This window comes from Larus michahellis, chromosome 4 (assembly GCF_964199755.1).
Source record: "Larus michahellis chromosome 4, bLarMic1.1, whole genome shotgun sequence".
NCBI classification, from domain to species: Eukaryota; Metazoa; Chordata; class Aves; order Charadriiformes; family Laridae; genus Larus; species Larus michahellis.
In genome coordinates this window covers 31,287,274-31,306,280 of record NC_133899.1, presented here as the reverse complement: position 1 = coordinate 31,306,280, position 19,007 = coordinate 31,287,274, and the positions used below count along the sequence as shown (strand labels likewise).

The following is a 19,007-nucleotide window of genomic DNA, read 5'->3' as shown; positions in this document are numbered from 1 at the left end:
AACGGAAATCAGACGAGCTGAGCTGAAGTCAGTGGGATGTGAGCTTACACCAGCAGACCATACAGACTGCTACTTCCATAGCAGTGGAAGGGGAGCATAAAGACATGTGGAGGAGAAGTGCAGAGCCCCTGGCTGCAGTGCAGGGCTGCCACGAGGAGACCCACGCAGCAGCCATGGTGGGGTGGTCAGACAAGGACTCATGACAGACGGGTGAGTGGTGGTCCCACTCCAGGGCAGAGGAGATAGGAGGGTGGGCTCTCTTCCCTGAAAGTCTGCACCATGACAGAGAACTGATTGGTACCAAATGATAGAGGGAAGAAAATTTGTTTTGCATTTACTTACTTTCGCCAAAACGATCAGCAAGTGAGGAACTTCTGTTTCCTTTTTTCTTCCTTCTTTCCAGTGGAAAATCAGTGGTTTCTGAAAAAGGTGGACATTTTCATTTTTCTGGACAAAATGAACACATACATTTTTTTTTTTTAAATCAAAAGCATTTGTTTTCCTAGTTGTCTTTCTTATCAGCCCTCTCCCCTCCTCCTTCTCCTTCAGGAAATGACATCACATCTTAGAAGCACAAAAAGGGAATGTTTATTGTTTAAGTGCAAGTATAGAAAAGATGACTATATATTTATACCTTTTCTTTCTGCAGGAAATACAATGTGACCCTAAACCCCCCAGATAATACCAATGGTGACAAGCCCTGCAGCGGAGAGCCCAGCAGTGAGCAGTATCTGAAAGCCAGAGGCTCATGGGGTCCCACATGAGCTGGCCCTCCACAGGGAAGGTGGAGGAGGAGGGTATCCCTTTCATGTGAAGGGAGCAAAGGGGTGGCAGGTCAGAACCAAGCCCTGCTGCGACAAGTCCTAGAGAAGGTGACAACTTTGCAGCATGAGAAAAGGCTGCCTTTGGCTGATGTGACAAGTGCTGCTACTGCGTGATTGTGGACTGATTCTGTTCCTTGTGCGTGCCCCAGCTCTCTGCCTCCATATGTAATTTACGCGGGATGCGAAATCCAGCCTCTTGCCTTTAGCGCTGCCCTGGCTTACGCACACATGATCTGATTAACTTCAGCGAATCTGCAGAGGGTAAAGGGTTAACCTCTTCATTTGGAATTTGGTTCCACTGCTGATACACTAGTAAGAATTGAGTCCACTGACACTTGCTCTCTCTCCAAATCATATCAGTCCTCCGGGCTCCACAGGGAGAAATCAAAAAAGAAGAAAAATCCCCACAGCCTGGTCAGACAGTGCTTACAATCTAGTTAGAATGGTTTAAAGTCTTACCACTCCCTCAGCTGTGAGGCAGTACTTGGATTTACTCAATTGCAGCGGCTCATCTGGCTATGTCCTCACGATAGACCCCAGCCCTGCAATTAACTGTGCGCCGGCTGACTGCTCTCCCTCCTGCAAACCTGTGACCCACCAGAACACGCCGGGGGCTTAGCAGCTCCTCTGTGACCCATCCAACGCCGGATCAGGGCTCTCACCAGGGAGCCAGGCAGCTACAGCCCCAGACACAGACAGGTCACCGAGCTATTCAGCAAAAAGGATTTCATTATTATGCTTTAAACACAGTCCCCTTTAAAAACATAAGCACACTTTTTAATTAAGCCTTTGGTGTCTCTTTTCAATATCAGATATCTTAGTGCCGCTGTCCTTTCCTTTTTAATCTAATTTGATTGGAAGTGTATTTGGCTATATCATATATATGACAAAAGGCATTTTTTTCTCATTGCTTCAAATTATTTTTCCAATCATGTTCTATATACTGTGCAGAGGAGTGAATTATAAGGAGTTAGGCAACATACATGGTGTTAATTAGATAGGGGACGTAGAAGGTAATTTTTCCATGACTCCAGGGAAACCTTTATGTTATGCTTATAAAGCAAATGCAAACGGCCATGCAATACAAAGTGCTTCTTAAAAATCAAGTTACACACTGAAATAAAATACTAAGAGCAAAATTAGTTTCTCCGATTTAATTCAGTAAAACTTTAATAGCATCTGACTGCTCTCTGCAAAAGTCATTAAAAAAATTATAAGGAATTCGCAAATGACTGATAATGTAAAAACACGAAGGCTCGGATTCTGTTTCTAACAAAGGTCCTGATGCAGCAAAGCGCTGGAGCCCACACCTAATTCTGCGCTCCGGGAATGTGCTCGCAGGCCAAAGTTAACAGCCAAAGTCGCACCGACTGCAGCAGGAGGCTGATCTGGCGCAGGAGGACGTGGAAGCTTTGATCTAGAAGGAAAGGTTCAGGGAACATTCAAAACCTGAACTGAGCCTTATGCACACATCAGTAATTGCATGTGCTAATCAGGTAAACACTTCTGAAAAATAGGACAAGCTTGAGCAGGAGAAAGGCAGGCGCAGTGAATTAGGCGAGCCAGTGGGTCTCTTTAATCTCCGACGCCGCGATAACCAGTGGAGGATGTTGGAAGTTTCACTGCATGCACAGAAAAACACAAATGGAAATTTTCCTAAATGTCATTCAATAACTACAGACAATAGGTCGTTTTTATGAAAACTGAACTGTTAGTAGCAGCAAGATCAGAGGAAACAGAGCTGCCACTCGCGCCTTTGCTATGGTGGCTCAGAAGAGCGCAGTGGTATGAAAAAAATACTTTCTGGAAATGGGACTTTTCCAGTAGGGATCCGCAGAGTTATAACTCATCTGGTATATTTTTTTTGTGTTAAGTGAAGGGCATAATGCACGACCGATCATATAGGGAACTTCTTTTCCAGTAAAGATTTTTCTACCTTCTTTCTGATAATTAACATCCTTTCATTAAAATGCAGCGTCCCCCCTGGCCAGAATGAAACCGTGCATGCCTTATATCCTACTCTTAACAATGTTTTTAAGGTCATGAATCTTATCAATTAATATTTCAGAGTGATTCATACCATTTCTAATATGCAGTAGCTGGGCAGAATCTTGCAGATAAAAATATTTTCTGAACAGATTCAAAATAATTGCTTTTTTAAATTGCTGATGGGGGTTCTGCCACTCGAGCAGTTAAGCCTGAAAATGTGCTTAAGAGATTAAACAAGGAAAACTGAGCTGGTCTGGTAGCTGGCCCCTTTCCATGTGTCGGAGAGTTGTCACTACTCCAAATGCAACGAGATGACTTAGGATTTGCCTTGGTTCATCCTGCAGACAAGGCGTACAAGGTGCAGAAGTTCCTGTGTTCAACCAGGCTTTGCACAGCTTTCTCATACAGCCACCAAGGCACTGAGGGATTCAGCCAAGGAAAATATGTGTGCCAGGGAGCGATATGGTACTTGGAATCGGAAAACTGCTGCCGGCGGATCCAAATAGGCAGGGCACAGTTTCTGCAGTATTCTCCGGGAGGTTTGCAGGAGGATAGCTGCAGCCCCGGCAGGGCCAGAGGCATGTTTAGCCACTGTGCATCCAGCAGGAGGGGACCTTTCCAGTCCTTCCTACGTGGGAAGTTTCACGAATTATTCAAAAATGCAATTTCTTAACACAGCGGTACTTTGGGGGGGACTGTGCCCTGTGCTGAGGGCTGAAATTTAGAGCTTGTTTACTGCACAAATAAGTAGTTTTGGATTCACCACCAAATTACAATTTAATGTACGCATGTGTGTGTATATGTACACACACCCCCCTCCATTGTTCAATATTGTGTATTTGTACAGTTGTATATATGTTTTTATATGTTTATTTATAAAAATAAACAGTGAGGAAATCTTTGAAGTTTTTCCGTATGCAAAACAAAAAGCAGATGGAAAAATTCTCTTTTTTTTTTAAATATAAATACAGTTGAACCACTGCATATTTAACACTACTTTCTTCTAAAAGAAAAGCTGGGTACTCAGCTTCCCTACATACTTGTGGAGCCAAACTTTAGGGTAATTAATGGTTTTGACTGGTCCCACGGTCAGGTGCCTAAAGACGTGTCAAAGCTGTTTAATTTCCATACACTATATCTAATCTCTTTTATTCCCTCTACAGCATTTTTAGGCACTGCAGTATTAAGACACCTGAAGTCACTAGTCAGTCTTTGGCATCTGGTTAAACGCCCTGATTTCACAAACCTGAAATTCTCAAGCAGCCAGAGAATCTGCTTAGCACTGGAGAGGAGCTGATCACTTAAACTTCTGGGTTTTTTCACTCTTACTCTCAAAATCCAGTCTGTTTTTCAGGCTGACATTTCCAAGGATGTCTTCCAGAGCTCTCTGCCTCGTCTACAGTGGATGTCTGTGCTACCGTCCGAAGGAAGAGTCAAGGAAAGGGGAAGCAAGCAAGTTAATCTAGTGCAAGCCATATCACGACCTATACATCCCACTGCAAAAGTGAGGGCATGTAGGTGAAAAGCTGTAGGTGAAACCTGAGGGACCTGCAGCACAAGGAAGTGCACATGGGCAGGCCCTGGCAGGTTAAGAAGGAAGACAGGGAAGACAGGGTCAAGAGGCCTTAGAGACCGAAAGCCTCATAATAATTAACTCACCGGCTCTCCTTGGAGGCTCACAACTTTATATTTACAAGATTGTCCTACTTTCTGCTCTCAGATGATTTTTGCTTTGCAGCATAACTTCATTATGTGCCTTTCACCGAGGGGACTCCATCCCTCCCAGGTGCTGACTTCAGGAGGCAGACGTTCTCCTTGCTCTTACACAAGCTAGAGAGATGACACTAAGTCCTTTTATAGATAACTTTGTGTATTGAAACACCAAAAAATCCAACATTTCTGAGGGAAAGGCAAGCCTGGGAGAAATAATGTGCCATGCAAAGGGGAAAGGTGAACGAGACAATTAGAGGGACAATCTAATGACTGTGCTAAGAGTAGAGGGTTTGTTCTTCTGAAATTAAGCCTTGAATTTTATTCTCTATTAATAATGCAAAATTTGACTGATAAATAAAACATGATCAGTGGTGTGGAACAGAGATAACAACACAAGAATAAACAGTAATAACTATGCCTTGCTCTTACAAAGCTGGCCTTTTAAATGCTTTGTAAAAGGAGGAATGCTACCTGTGATAATGGTAATGTGCTGAGCTTTGTGAACAGTTGATTTTTTTCTTCTGATCTTCTGTATCCAGTAGCATCCTCAAGTTGTGTATGGCGCATGTTGCTCCCCTAAACACCAGAAAAAAAGAACCGTAAGAAAATAGATCATGACGATGACACTATAATAACAAAATGGATATGCTTCAGTCCTTGAGACAATTCAACACAAGCTGGTCTGTTATGCTGGATAAATCTGTGGTAACAGAAATATCAACTTTTATCTTATAAATATTGGATAATACTTGAAATAGATCATATCTGCCTGGATAGCAAATTTGTTCTAATGACACTATCATCAAAGAAAGATCACATGACCTTTCGTCCCAAAGACCTGTGTACTGCACTGAATAAAATCCAAAAACCTCTAATTCTAGCACGGTTATCGATTATTTCAAATTAGGTCAGAGAGATTCAAAAAGCCTTATTAAATTATATTTTGAAAAAAAGACAATCCGGCAAATGTTTCACTGAAAGTAATGGATTTTTTTACCATAAGTGAATGTTGGGGAAGATACCATGCTGTTCTCCTTAGTTCACATTGTATCCAGAATGTTTTAGATGCCATGTGACAGGAAAACAAAGTGAGACTCAGGAGTACATTGGAACAATCAAAATCACAAGACATCTTGATTAGAAAAAATCAAGTGCAAATTGTTGGCGTGTATAGGCATAATGCTACCCTGTTGTTTGTCTCCAGTCCTATCTTTGGCCCTGTCTCCTGAATGGATTTTGGATCCACGTTGTAGCCTTGTGTCCAACTCCGGCCCTGGATCCGTTTCCTTCTGACTGTACTCTTTGTGTGGAACCTGGATCTGGTTCACCTCTTGCCTGATGTGGGACATTTGGGGGACCCTGTTGCCACCATCGAGCTCTGCCCACCTTGTTCTTACCCTGCAGGACTGTGCCCCATCGCTGCCCAGGCTGGGGTCATCCTCGTCTCCCAGCTTGTCTTCCCCTAGGTAGCAGCTGTCTATTGCTGCCGCTGGGCAATGGATGTTTTGTCACTTCATTATAGCCAGTTCCCTCTGTGAACATGTTATCAGAGTTATCCCTATCGTTTCCACCACTCCCATTCTTCAGCCTACACTGGTTTCCATGACAGTTACATGCTTGAAGATCCTTTTGGTGTGCTGGGACATACTTTTCAAGTTCCTGGCAAGAATATTAGATCTAGAGTGAAGGAGGCAAAATCAGCCATCTCCATTCAGAGAATCTGGGTATCTTTTCAGAATCCCATGTGTGGTATTCTGCTGCTGAGTCTCATCAGAGAAATAATTCTTGAGAAAATTTAGGTTTGTACCTTCTTCACATCCTCTAAAAAAGGAAACGTTAAATTTGGAAGACAGTTAATTAAAAATCAGAGGGGAATTCCACTTGATTGGATGGGGCTGTCTGGCTGAGGGTATCCAAGGTAAAGTGTTCTCTAGCAGAGCTAAGCCCTTTCCTACACAGCACCCCTATCCCTTAAACAGAGAAGTTCACAAATTACTTCTGAGACCTCATAGTCCCTGGCCCAACAAGCCTTTGCACAGAGAGGGGACTGAAGCCTTCAGTATCCCGAGGTGATCAGCAGTGCCAGCCACTGAGCCCCAGCGTGCCGGGCTTCCCTGTTACTCCTGTGGGAATAGCACCTGTCTCAGGTAGCGGCAGTCACACAGGCAAAAAACAGCCATGGAAGCCTTTCAGAAGGGCACAGCAGAAAGCAGGTTCCCCAGCACCAAAAGCTCACACAAGGAAGCTAGCAAGGTTAAGGACGATACTAGACTGCTGTAATAAAGCCAGAAAATGCTGTAGTTTCTTTTCTCTTGCTCTGTTTGAGTGTTGGACAGAGGTGTTGCAGTCACCATAGTCACTTGACACAGGGTGAACTGCTTCAACAGGAGCGAGCGCCCCAAGCGTACTCTTCCCCCACCACGGTCCACACCTTGTGCTAACTCTAATGCCCATCATATCCCCTCATGAGCTGACTGAACTCACTAAAATGGAAGACCACACTCAGTCAGAAAGAAGCTCTAGTTCACAAAAGAGCTATATAAGCTCCCATGCTGGCCCTGGCAGTGCTGCCTAGCTGGGAGAAACTGGGAGGAAGAGAAAGAGGGAGAGAAACGCAGGGAGTCACTCCCATCACCACACCTTTTCTTGTCAGCTGTACGGCCGGTATGGCCCACGGCCATACACATCTGCCAGGCAGTGGGGCCAGTATGAGCTTATACTGCTGGAAAGGCTCTTGACATGAAAGTGTTCATAAAGCCCCAGCAAAAGGTAGGTGTGTAAATCAGGCTATCAGTGCACTTTCCTTGTGGAGTGGAAAGAAGTCTGGTCTGAGCCAAAATCCATAGAAATCCAAGATCTCCTCAAGATATTACACCGGGCTTGTATTGGAAAGGTTTAAATTCTTCCTGAGCGTGGAAGAGGGGAGAGTAAGATGAAATGGGGTCCAGCTGAGGACACTTGGCTTCCAGTACAAGGCCTCCTTTTCCCCAGTGGAAAGCCTCCCTTGAACCTCTTCTGCTCAACTCTGTTTACCTTGCTGTCCTCTGCACAGGGCTTCCACCCACACAGGGCAGGAGGAGAAAGAAAACGGGAGGGATTCTGACAAAAACTGCAAAGTTGCAAAGCCCAGAGCAGTTCTCAAGTTTGAAGAAAATACAGCGTCTCCCAGAAGCAAATTGCAGCCTTGCAGTGTTTGAACGGGCAGCTTGGAACGGTGTGAAGGGCAGCAAACCAGCAGAAGGCATTAGATCTATTTGAACACATTTTAGATGTCAGTTTGAAATCTGCTTTTAATTATAGACTCTGTGGTTTAGCTCCCATTTTCTCCCTCTTTCAGAGAGGCTGACAGTGTTTTGATAACCATTCTTCCATAAGCCTGCTGAGACACCTCAGTGACACACCAAGAAGAGATCAAAGGTCAGAGATTTGGGTGCTCCCTGCACCCTGCTGAGCCCCGTGGCCCACTCCTCCCAGCCCTCACCTCTGCTCTGGTGGCCTGCCTTTTCCTTCGGTTGCTTAGCCCTATTTATCTCCAGATAAGATCCCAGATTGGAAATGTCTTCTTGCCTGTTCAGGCATTTATGTATGGGTCCCAGGGCACTCAGCTCTGCCAATGCAATTGCTGCTTTCACAGCCATCTTCTGTCTTGACGCTCCAAAAGAAGTCACTGCCTTTCCCCTCCAAAAATCTTTATCTCTGAGTTGAAAAGAAAAATCTGTCCATAAAAAGGCAAGCATCTCAGCTCAGCTCCCATCTCTGCTGGAGTCGAAGGGAAATTTGCCAGTGACTTGAACACCACCAAAAGATAACGCTATTCCTTTATCTGTGCATTAATAGTCTTCTCTGCCAATCTCCCCAGCAAGAAGGTCTTGTCAGTTCCCACACAGCGCACAAAGACACTATTACTTACATCTCTAACACAAGATAGGGCCATCAGAGCTTTTCCATTGCCTTGGATGGACTTACTGTGTGCTCATACACATGTAATTTGAACATCTGTTTTGTTTCACACAACGACAATAGGATTTTATTTTGGGGGAGGAAAAAGGAAACTGCAGGAAGCAAAGACCAAAGATCACCTCCACCCCAAGCTAAGGTGTGCAGCCTAGCATGTGGGCTGTACTGTGGAAGATACCTGTTCTTGCTTGGACCACACAACCAGACGTGGGGCTGAGGAACCCCACACAGCTATCATTGCATTACTAGAGAACAAACTCCCAGAGTGGCAGCTTCGGAGAAGGTAACGGGGAGCTACGGACAAAATGGCATGCAGAGCACTGGCTGTCCCTGGATTTCAGTCATCCTTGATCATGCTATACACAAGGAGGTGGTTACATGAAGCATGCGATGACGAACGTACTGCTGTCTGCAGGGTCAAATCTGAAATCTTAGTCCAAGACAAATTCCAGGTAACACTCACTGATTGAAAAGCTGTTTTCAAGACTTTTCTTCATTGTTAGTGCAGAGAACCAGTGATCTAATCTAACCGTATATATATTTGAAAAAACAGGTGGATTATAGACATTGATTGTCTATTATTTCAGCGAAATCTTCAGAAAATATACATGGTTATTTCAGAAATAATATTAGAATTAAGTAATACAGTAATTAGTTATTGGTTTTACTACTGGCTGTATGTAACACTTCCAAAGCCATGGGAACGGCTATAGCATACCTTACTACTTTAATCATTTCAATATGTAGCGGTGTTAGACTTTGACAATCTATAAACACACACACACACATATTTACAGGCACCAGGTGTGTTACACACTTGGATGTATATGGGCTATTTATCTCAAACCCTTTCAGGATATAAAAACAAAAGGGGTGAATATCGGAGTCGCTGGTCATGGAGGATTTCCACATCGCATTTAAGCCTGGGTCAGAGCAAAGTCCCAGGTTTGCATCGCTTTGCCACGCAGCCAGCAGACCAGCACAATCTCACACTAACCTGGGTCAGAACATCGCTCCCAAACCCATCCCAAAAGCTTAGGACCTTCCTTCTGATACAGGATTGGTTTGGTCCCAGGTAAATACGATTTCTCAAAGCTTTATGTCAGCTCCAACCCCCCAGTCTGTATGCATACCCACACTTACATGTGGCAGATAGAGGTGTTACTACTAAAAGGCTTTACGCTGCCTGCACACTGTAAGACCCTGCTCGGCTGCTGCAGATTTTGCTAAATGTTAACTAAAGGAGATAAAATTTCCCATGTGAGTGTTCTCTTTCAGCTGAATTTTGGGATCCTCACCTCGGCGGGGAAGCCAGAAAAAAATACATTTTTACACTCATATTTAAAAATTCCAAGGAAATCCTTGTTTGGAAGCTTGTATCTGGGGGCAGGAACCTGGTAGTGGTGGCTGGAGGGCAGGAGTTTAACCAAGGACTTGCTTCCCACACCCCCACTACATTAAAAACCCTGCCCATATTTAGCCAAGTTTATGCTTGAAAGATAACTGCTTCCAGAGGCTCACGCTCAGCCTTTGGAGTCTGTCGTCCTCGCATGGGCCAAAGTGGGTTTGAGACAGCTTTGCCCGACCCCTGGAGCTGCAGCATGGGTCTATACCTGCGCTGAAAGCAAGGACATTGCCTCTCCCATTCCCTCAGCTGCATTTTTATGAGTAAATTAAACAGCACCGAGGCCTGTAGCAGAGTCTATAGTGTTTAATTATTAGCATGCTCCCTGGCACAGTTTTGGCTTGTCCTAGGGAGTACTCTCAGAGACTGTGTCTGGGCAGGGTTCAGAGAGTAGCACTTGCCAAGGGCTGTTCCCAATAGGCAGAAAGGATAAAGCCATCCTGTTATGGGAGGAAGAGAGTTTAGCTGTATGGATGTGAGCCAGGCTATGCCACTTGCTCTTAGTGCCAGAGAATGGGCTCTGGCCCAGTTTAATTACAATGAAGACATACAATCAGTGACTCCTTCTCTGTCAGGCCTTGGCACTGAGGAAGGAGAAAAAAATCAAACAGCGGAGAGGGAAGAGCTGAAGCCACTGGAGGGGAAGGGATGGCAGTGGGAGAGGGTAATCTTAGAGTTCAAGTTTGGGGTCGGAAAAAATGTGACTAGGAGCTGGTGCAAGGAGGAAGAAAGAATGGATAGGAAGAGATTAGTAGGTCAGTAAGTAGGATTTGGATGGTGATGGGAATTGCATTACTCTGAGAAAGAGTTTAGTAAGTGGAGCAAACTGAGGTTGCTGGTCAAAAACGAAGAACGAGATGAAGTGGGAGTGGAAATTGAGGAACAGATGAGATGGTGAAACTGGAAAAGTTAGCTCAGGAGAATTGGCCAAAAGAATCAATCAGGCCTTTGGGCAAGCAGAGGCTACAAAGCCCTTTGAGAGAACAAGGAGGACTTCTGTCCTCCAGGATGCACAATGTACCTGGTCCTAGGAAAGAGCCAGGAGATTTACCAGGAGATTTCATGTGTTGCTTACACATTTCTGTATCTTTATCTTTGGCTTTCACCTGTGTCACATCTCATTCTTACAGGAGCAATTTAATCTTCCCATCTCAGGAACCTCATGGTCAGATAGAAGAAATGTCAGAAACAGTTAAGGTAACCCACCCTGCGGGTACCCCTGAGAGAAAACGTGGAGCAGCAATTTCCATCAATAACTCCCTGCAGAGATTTGGAAAGGCTCCATGTTCCCTTAAAGGTATCCTTGAAGAATCGTTTTAATTAACCGTTTACCTGCTGTACACTGCCTGAAGCTTTCAGTAGCTAACATTGCAGTCACTTTAGCATCAGCTTGTCACTAGTCATACGAGCAGTCTAGGCAGGATGCACTTGCAGTCTTTGATTTCTGTCAAGAGAAGTACAAGCCACACTGGGATAAAAATCCATACTGGGAACCATCTGACCCACCTGAAAACTGAGACACAAGGAAAGACCTCAGACTTCCTTCTCACTGCTACCACAACATAAATTTATCTTCTTTTATTTTTCTTTTTTTTTCCTTTATAACTGAATATTTTACTGACCCTGCAAAAAAAAAATGAAATCCTCTTACTGTGATCACTAACGAACAAAAAAGCAGAAAGCTCCCACTGCTATTGTGCTTGGAATATAATAGTCAAGGTTAGCACATAATAGCTAAACAATATGCATTTGAAAGCTGTCAAGAGAATAGTGCTTTGTTCTAATGAAAAGGATTGAAATGTTTTCTACTGTCTGCCTTGACACTTCATGTTACAGTACTTGGAATTACTTCAGTCAGGGAAGCTGTCACATCACTCATAAAGTGCCTATAGAGCAGCAACACCGCAGCGGCAGCACTGAGCCAGTGCAGTGCACCCACACAGAGGGGATCATTTTTATCCTCCTCCCTTGCCAGAACCACATTTGCTTGGGGACCACCAGAGAGAAAGCGGTTTTCTGGTGGGTTGGGGTGGTTTTTTTTTCTTTTTTGATTGCTCGTTTGGCACTGCACCAGCATATCCTGTGGGCCAAGACAGAGCACTGGGCAGTTTCAGCAGTAGCAGCTCCGTGGTGAGTGTTTGCTGAGGGGGTGCTCATGCACAGTCCTGTCCATTTTGAGCCTGTCTGCGTGGATTTTGCCAGTCCCATTCATTTCAGGACATAAACCAAAGGGATGAAAATTCTGATCCTGACCATATCAGGCATGGAGAGGACAAGCAATTCCAGCTACAGGCTATGCTTGGGTTATTATTAGGCAGGTGTCTAAAGGTGGAGCTAAATAAGGAACTTTCCTAACTGGGGCAAGCCCAGTTTTGTAGAGGGAGGAGGTGTACGATGAAGCTGGACGAGATGCTGTTGAGTTTTAGAAATACGTAAGTGTAGAGTCAGGAAGCAATTACCCTTTCAGGTGTAAACCAGTTCCAGAAGGACATTTTGGCTTGTGGAAACAGCTCTGAGCAAAAACTTGCTTGGTTTGGAGGGTAATTAATGAGATCAGTAATTAAAAGAGCACTGAACTCATTCCTCCTGCCCTCCTCCCCCATCAGTAAAGGACAGCCGCAGCCATTTGCAGAAGATTAATTTATCCACAGTAACGACATAAAACTGTGTAATGGGAAAGCATAAAAGCAAAGCTCTATGAACCAAAAAGAAAAAGAAAAAAAGAGGGCAATGACGAAAAAAAATAGTTATCCAGTTCTTCTGGGGTGAGACTCGGTTTCAAGTTTGCTAGTGTCTCATTAAAGCACAAGTAGAACTGCAGCCTAGTAATTAGAACTTAGCGTCGCCAAGAAACCTAAAGTGCATCCTTCTTATCACTAAAAAATTCCCAATTCCTTGTGACAGGAAAAGCATTTGTAATCATAGTCCCTCTTCAGTCACCCACCACCAGCACAGGCAGCTGCTCCTCATTCTCACACTGAAGATCAGACCCAGAACAGGCTCAGGCACAGAAGCAGGAGGGAGGCAGGACTTCGTTACCTAAGCTCAGAGCTGCAGTCCTCAAAACACCCATCCTGATGCTGCCTCTCCCCGGATGCAACCAACACGCCCTTTGCCCTTTCTCAAGCAGCTGGATCAGTCGCTCACTCACATCAGGAGAGGTTTTGAGTGGTTCTCAAGGTACTTTCAGGTGAAGTCCCTGGATCCCAATCAGGCAGGGCAGCCCTGGGCACACAGAAGTGCTGCTCCAGATATTTAGACAGATATTAAATCCAGACACTCTCAGGGTTAGGCTGCAGCTGATTTACATTACAGTTTTGGCCTGCAGGACCTAATTTTACCTCTGTCCTCCGCTGGGTACCCAAATCCTCATCTGGAATGAGCCTCAGCCTAAACACCCACTTCCCAGGAGCAAAGCATCTGTCCTATTTTAATTTCTACCTGGGAAACATCCACCGTCCCTCCCTATCCTGCCTGGAACTAATCAGCCCCACATGTCTTTGCTATGCAGTAGTCATTACCCTCAACCTCAAGGCAGGGTTTTCACGCCTCAGCCAAGTATAAGTCAACAGAAAAATCTTTGCACCTACCAAAAACAGACGTGTTCACCACTGGCTAGCGGGCAATTGCTCCAGGGAAAACCTGGTAGCCAAAAGAGAAACACAGTTACACAGTCATTAAATGGTTCCATTAAATGGTTCCTTATTCTGTTTCTGCTCGACTCTTTCATGTGCTTCCATCCAACCCGCTGGATATCCCCCCACCATCTGAATGCTATTTCCAGTACCTCTCTGTGTTGACTTTAGGTGTTTTCCCACCAAACAACCCAGCACTGATATCCTGAAGAGTTGACAGGGAGGTCTGTCAGGGGGCAATTACTTAACTTCCTTCTCCTAAATGGAGCAGCCTTCACGACCACGCAGCCTGTGACAACAGGGTGGGGGGGGCGGGGGGGAGAATGAATCCAGGGTGTGCTGCGTTTCGAGCAGCTCTTAGAAATGCAAAGATGCTTACCCAGGAAAATAAAACCTTACACCTCAGCTCAAGGGAAAAATAAAGTATTTTTTTCTTCTTTGATGCAGAGGCTAAAGCTGGCGTTAATAACAAAAATATGTTCATGGTAATATTCTAAATGATCTTTCCTTAATTTAGAGAAATTAAGATGGTTAACTAAGGGGTAATATTCATAGTGCCAGAGTATATCAGGCAAAATTAGTTTTTGCATGTAAATAAGAACTGAGTCTTTCTGATAACCACACAAGTGTGTTGCAAACATATATTCCAATGCATTTAATATCATTCCTATTTTTAAGTAGGTAAGATATGATGGCAAAGGAAGGGACAATCTTTAAAAAATAGTACAAACTACATTGCTCTTCATCCTTTACCAGAAAAAAGCTTGTCCTGTGAAAAATGCCAACGTATTCCGATTTCTTTTAATTCAAAACCAGAAAAAGCAGTTAACTTGCAAATGTTTCTGAGAACAGGAATTCTGGAACATTTAGACTCAGGAGTCTCACAATATTTTGCTATCAGAAATAACTATTAAATTAGCTACTAAATACAGTAACAATATCAAATAACAATGAAAAGCCGGAAAAAAAAACAGTTGTGACATAAGGAAAATACTATCACAAAAGTAAACAGATTTTTGTTTAATGCTGTCACTTTTTTAAGGTGTCAGCGTCCACAGGCAACAGCTGGATTTTGACAATGTTGCCATTTTCTTTATCACACAGGATTTCAGAGGGCACTGCTCACCAGGTCAGAGGCTCTGGGTTCAGTTTCCACCTCTGCTCTTCTATGGAGTGCTTATATCAACTCAGGAATATCTTTGAGCATCTCTAAGCCTTGCTTTTGATCTCAGTAGTCAGGGCAATATTTATTTTCTCCCGTCCTTGCCTTGTTTGGTTAGCTTGCATGCTCTTTGAAAAAAGACCTGCGTTTTCCTCATTTAAATAGAACCTCCCAAGAGGGCAAAGAGGAATAGCTTCATCTTGGTTGTATGTACAAATAATGAATTACATTCTCAAGAATGTGCTTGCAGTCACCTTCAGTTCTTTGCTGATGTGATCTTGCTCTGTGGAAGTAACCTCATCCTTTGTGAAGCTGTGCACCTCACTCCCCCAACCCAATCTTTTCCCTGCTTCAATAAAGCAGTTTTGAAAAATGGGGTCTTACTAGCAAAACTAGCAGTAGCAAAATGAAAAATTATGAGGCTTGGAAGCAGCAAGAAGCACAGGAACTACAGTCGGAATGGAGGCACAGTGCTGCACGCCAAGGGCAGAGGGAACTCTGGTCCTGTTGTGCATTAAACTGCCTTAAACCACCAGCATTGCTGCGTAACCATTAAGCAAGATGAGGACATACAGTTGGTCTGTAGGGATGGCCAGATGCACAGATGGTGCTCCTGCTTTTAAGTATGCAGGACAGCAAAGGTGAAAGTGGGAGACCACTTCATCACACCTTCTTCTAGGCCAAATAAAACCAAGTTAAAATCCATAACACTTCTGTTGCCTTTGGATCGAGCATGTGGGAGGATGGTGCAGCTCTCGCCAAGGCAGCTGACAGCTGTAACCACTACAGGCTTCAAAAGAGTTGCACCTCAGTGGCTCAGTTTTCAACCCTAGCTCCTTACTTTAACAGAAAGATTAGTTAAACTTGGCTTATTTTACTGATAGTAAACAGAGGCAGGGGAGCAGCAAGAATGAGAAAGGCCTTCACTGTGCCTTAGTGTAATGGCCCTTTCCTACATCTACCTTCACAGACCAAATTGGCCATCTCCCAGAATGGCTTCCTGAGCCAAAGCAAGCTGAGGTGGCATCCAAATCCACAGCTTGTTGAAGGACTCACAGCTATCCCCTGGATGATTCATCTGGTCAAGGCCAAAAATAGCTATTGTGGCAGGAGCTTGATTCACTGTGACTGATCAAAGAAGACTTTTCCATCACAAGTGATGGCCAAGTGTTACAGTGAGACATTTCCCAATCACAGCTTAAAGGAAGCAGAGACTCTAAGTGCAGGTGTGCCTGCAGCATCCAGACCAGTGCTCTAATTAAAAACCGAGCCAAATGTTACTCAAAATTGAGCGAAAGATCTAAATGCCTTCAAAAACTTTGTGACCTGCCCAATTCCTGGAAAAAATATCCTGGAGTATTTGACATTGCAGGTAGGTAATGGCTAAAACACTTATTCAGACCTTTTCAAGACTCAGAGAAGTTTAAGTCTGCTATTGGCCAACCACTTGGGCACCTGCTCCCACGGTTTAACGGTCTGGATGCTGCCATAAACCATGCCACAAGATTTATGAAACATAGCACTGTATGTTTGGGAAAGCAAAGGGTAAGGAATTGGAGCCCTCCCACCCAAAGTCCCCGAGTACCCAACCATTAACACAACAGCTGTCATTGCAAGCAGTTCCTTTCTCCCAGCTATCAGTGAACCAACATTTTCACCAGACACCCTAGTTGTTACGAAGAGGCAACTCAAAAAGAAAAAGGTAAGCTTACTTGCCAATGGAAATTGGCCTCATCAGAAAAAAATCTTATCACTTCATGAAGTACTGCCAGCAAATGTCATTAGGCTCTTAGACTGCTAGAAGAGCTAAGGAACTGACATATGGGGTCAGTCAAAGGCCCATCCCAGCCGGTCCCCTGGTTTTGGCAGTGAGCAGGGGAGGAGGTAAGAAGGAGCCATATGCAGGGCAAGCATCCCTGGGCACATGCTCCCAGCTTGGCCGTGTGTGGTTCATTCCCAAGAGGGAAGTGGCATCCAGACCATCAAGTTTAATAGTTGCCAATGGAACAACAGAAAATCATTTTAACTTTCAAGTGTAACAAATTGGCCAACAGCTATGGAGTCCAAACCACCCTCTCCTTTTAACATTAAACCAGTGTAAATTCATACACTTTAACACAGGTCCTTTAGTGTTGGGTTTTGTTTAAGCTGGTTGGCTTAATTCACCAGCCCCTCGATAAAGAGTCCTTGAAACTTCCCTTCCTTCCAACCCCCTTCACCATTTCATAGAAAGCATCAGAGATTTTCTAACACGCCCTTCCCAAAAACTGTCCATCTAACTTGTTCTGGTCCTTTTCTTCATTCAGCTCAACTTTGCTTTCCTGTGGACGTGTGCACGCTAACTTTAAGAGCCTAAAGGAGGGCTTGAAAGAATAACATGGAGGCAAAGGAAGCCAAAAGAAGTGTTGTGAGGTTTTTTTGATTATTCAAATGCTCATGAATTGTCAGAAAACTGGACAGGTAATACCTTTTCTAAACAGAGTCTTTAATTTGGAAAAAATACTAAAAGCTCAGCATTTCACGCCTCCACTGAGATATGCCTCTGGCTACCCTTTTATTTTTCATGCCATGTTTTCTGAAACGTTACATTCAAGAGAATATATTGCCTTCAAATCATGTACACATGCATGTTTATTAAGTCATTACCATAGCCTTAAGTCCATAAAATCACTGTGGACTGCAATACCACATGTGCACCCAGCAATTAGATGAATAAATTAACCCTGAAAAATTTCTGCTTGGGGTGGAAGGGAACAAGCTGTACTGTGAAAGTTGAAATAACACTCCGGAATAGAGAAATCATTTTGTATTTAAAAGACTGCTACCTGGCTAGCACTCAAAAAAGAAAAAAAAAAATAAAATCACCTAATCATGCTGATGATTACCAATAGCTTTAAATTTCTGAAGTAAAAGGAAGAAAAAAATAGTAGAAAACAAGGATCTGGCAGAGCACACAGTTCCAAAGTGTATTACTCCGTCAGTGTCATTTTCTATGCGGCAGTGTTCTTTCAATTATTTCTTCCCCTCTCTTCCTCTCTGCAAAGAAAATTGGCAGAAAAAGTTGCCTGCAGGATCAGAGAGGGGTATTTTTATCAACCTACAACTAGATTAAAAATCCTTTATCTGAAATGCAGCAGAGGACTGGCCTAAATTAAATCCCATCTCCCTTTGCTTCTAGGCTGTGAAGGATTATCACACAAAGGGCATTTTACTTAATTTGTATTATTTTTTAATTTGTTAGTTTTAGTTTACACTTGCACAAGTTATCCATGAAAAAAGGAACAAGCATGAACAGAGAGCTACATAGTAAACGTCCAAAAGGGGACGCCAGCTGAAGGGTGTTACCTGAGGCGTTTGGTTGATCCGTCACCTGAGAACACGGGAGCAGGTCAAACATAAAGCTCTGAAGGGCAACTTCTAGCCAGTGCATCATTAGCCTGGGCATCGGCTTTCTAAGCTTGCTGTAGTGCCTTCTTTATCTCTACAGAGACTGTTCACACGGCAGAGCATTTGCAGAACCTGGGCTTGCATGAATTTTTAATGATTTTAATAATCACTGTTTGCAGCGCTGCACTGCAGTGTGACTACTAGAGAGCCTTTCAGTAACTGGGTCACCAGAAATGCCCTCTGTCAGCATGCCCATCGCATAATGACATAATCACCAGGCGTTAACCGTACGCACACACATGCACTCGCTTAATTATGCCCATTTGATGCAAGCCTCTCTTATCCGCACAGCCCTAAAGCCCAGAGGTGTTGATGTTGCAACATAGATACAGTTGTATAAAAATGGAGAAGAGGACAGTAAACAAAGTCGGGAAACAGAGGCAGGAAAAAATAGGACCTGAGAAGGCAGCACCCACTGTCTAACCTGTTACTTTCCCATGAGCGAACCACTTGGCTTATATAGGAAGGGATATAAACATTTCAACCCTGTAAAGGACACCACCACCAAAAATAAGGTTGGGTGAAGAATCAGCAGACATCCTTGTCCAGGATATTTTTGGGTAGTTGTTCCAATTTCTGCACTGCTGGGTTCTCTGGCTCCGTCTCATGTCAGAGTGTACAGGAGCAAACAGCTATTAACTTGGCTCAGCAGCGATTGCTGTGCACAGTGGCCTGGGCAGAGATTTTTCATTTCATTTTCATACATCATTTACAGCTTGCTGCAGCCATTCCAGAAAGTCAGCACCAATCTCCTTAAGTTAACACGGAACAAACAGGAAAGGAGATAGAATTCTTCTGTTGTTATTTAAAAGTCTTGTCATGTCTGGGCACATTTGGTGCTACCACTGATTTCATTTTCAATATACTTCACTGAT

The 19,007-nt window shown here is 43.9% G+C and overlaps 1 long non-coding RNA gene across 6 annotated transcripts in view; it reads right to left on the bottom strand.

Moving 5' to 3' along the window:
• The window catches only part of LOC141742174 (uncharacterized), a 107,782-nt gene that overhangs the window by 11,440 nt on the left and 77,335 nt on the right, over positions 1–19,007 (bottom strand). For 2 of the 6 annotated variants that reach the window (XR_012586614.1, XR_012586613.1), the window contains exons 6-7: positions 4,998–5,102; positions 343–420 (exon numbers count right to left, since the gene is read on the bottom strand). This is a non-coding gene — a long non-coding RNA (uncharacterized LOC141742174). Of the gene's footprint in view, positions 1–342; positions 421–1,965; positions 2,447–4,059; positions 5,103–19,007 lie in introns of those variants that run through there. The other 4 variants (XR_012586612.1, XR_012586616.1, XR_012586617.1 and 1 more) reach the window with 3 other exon arrangements.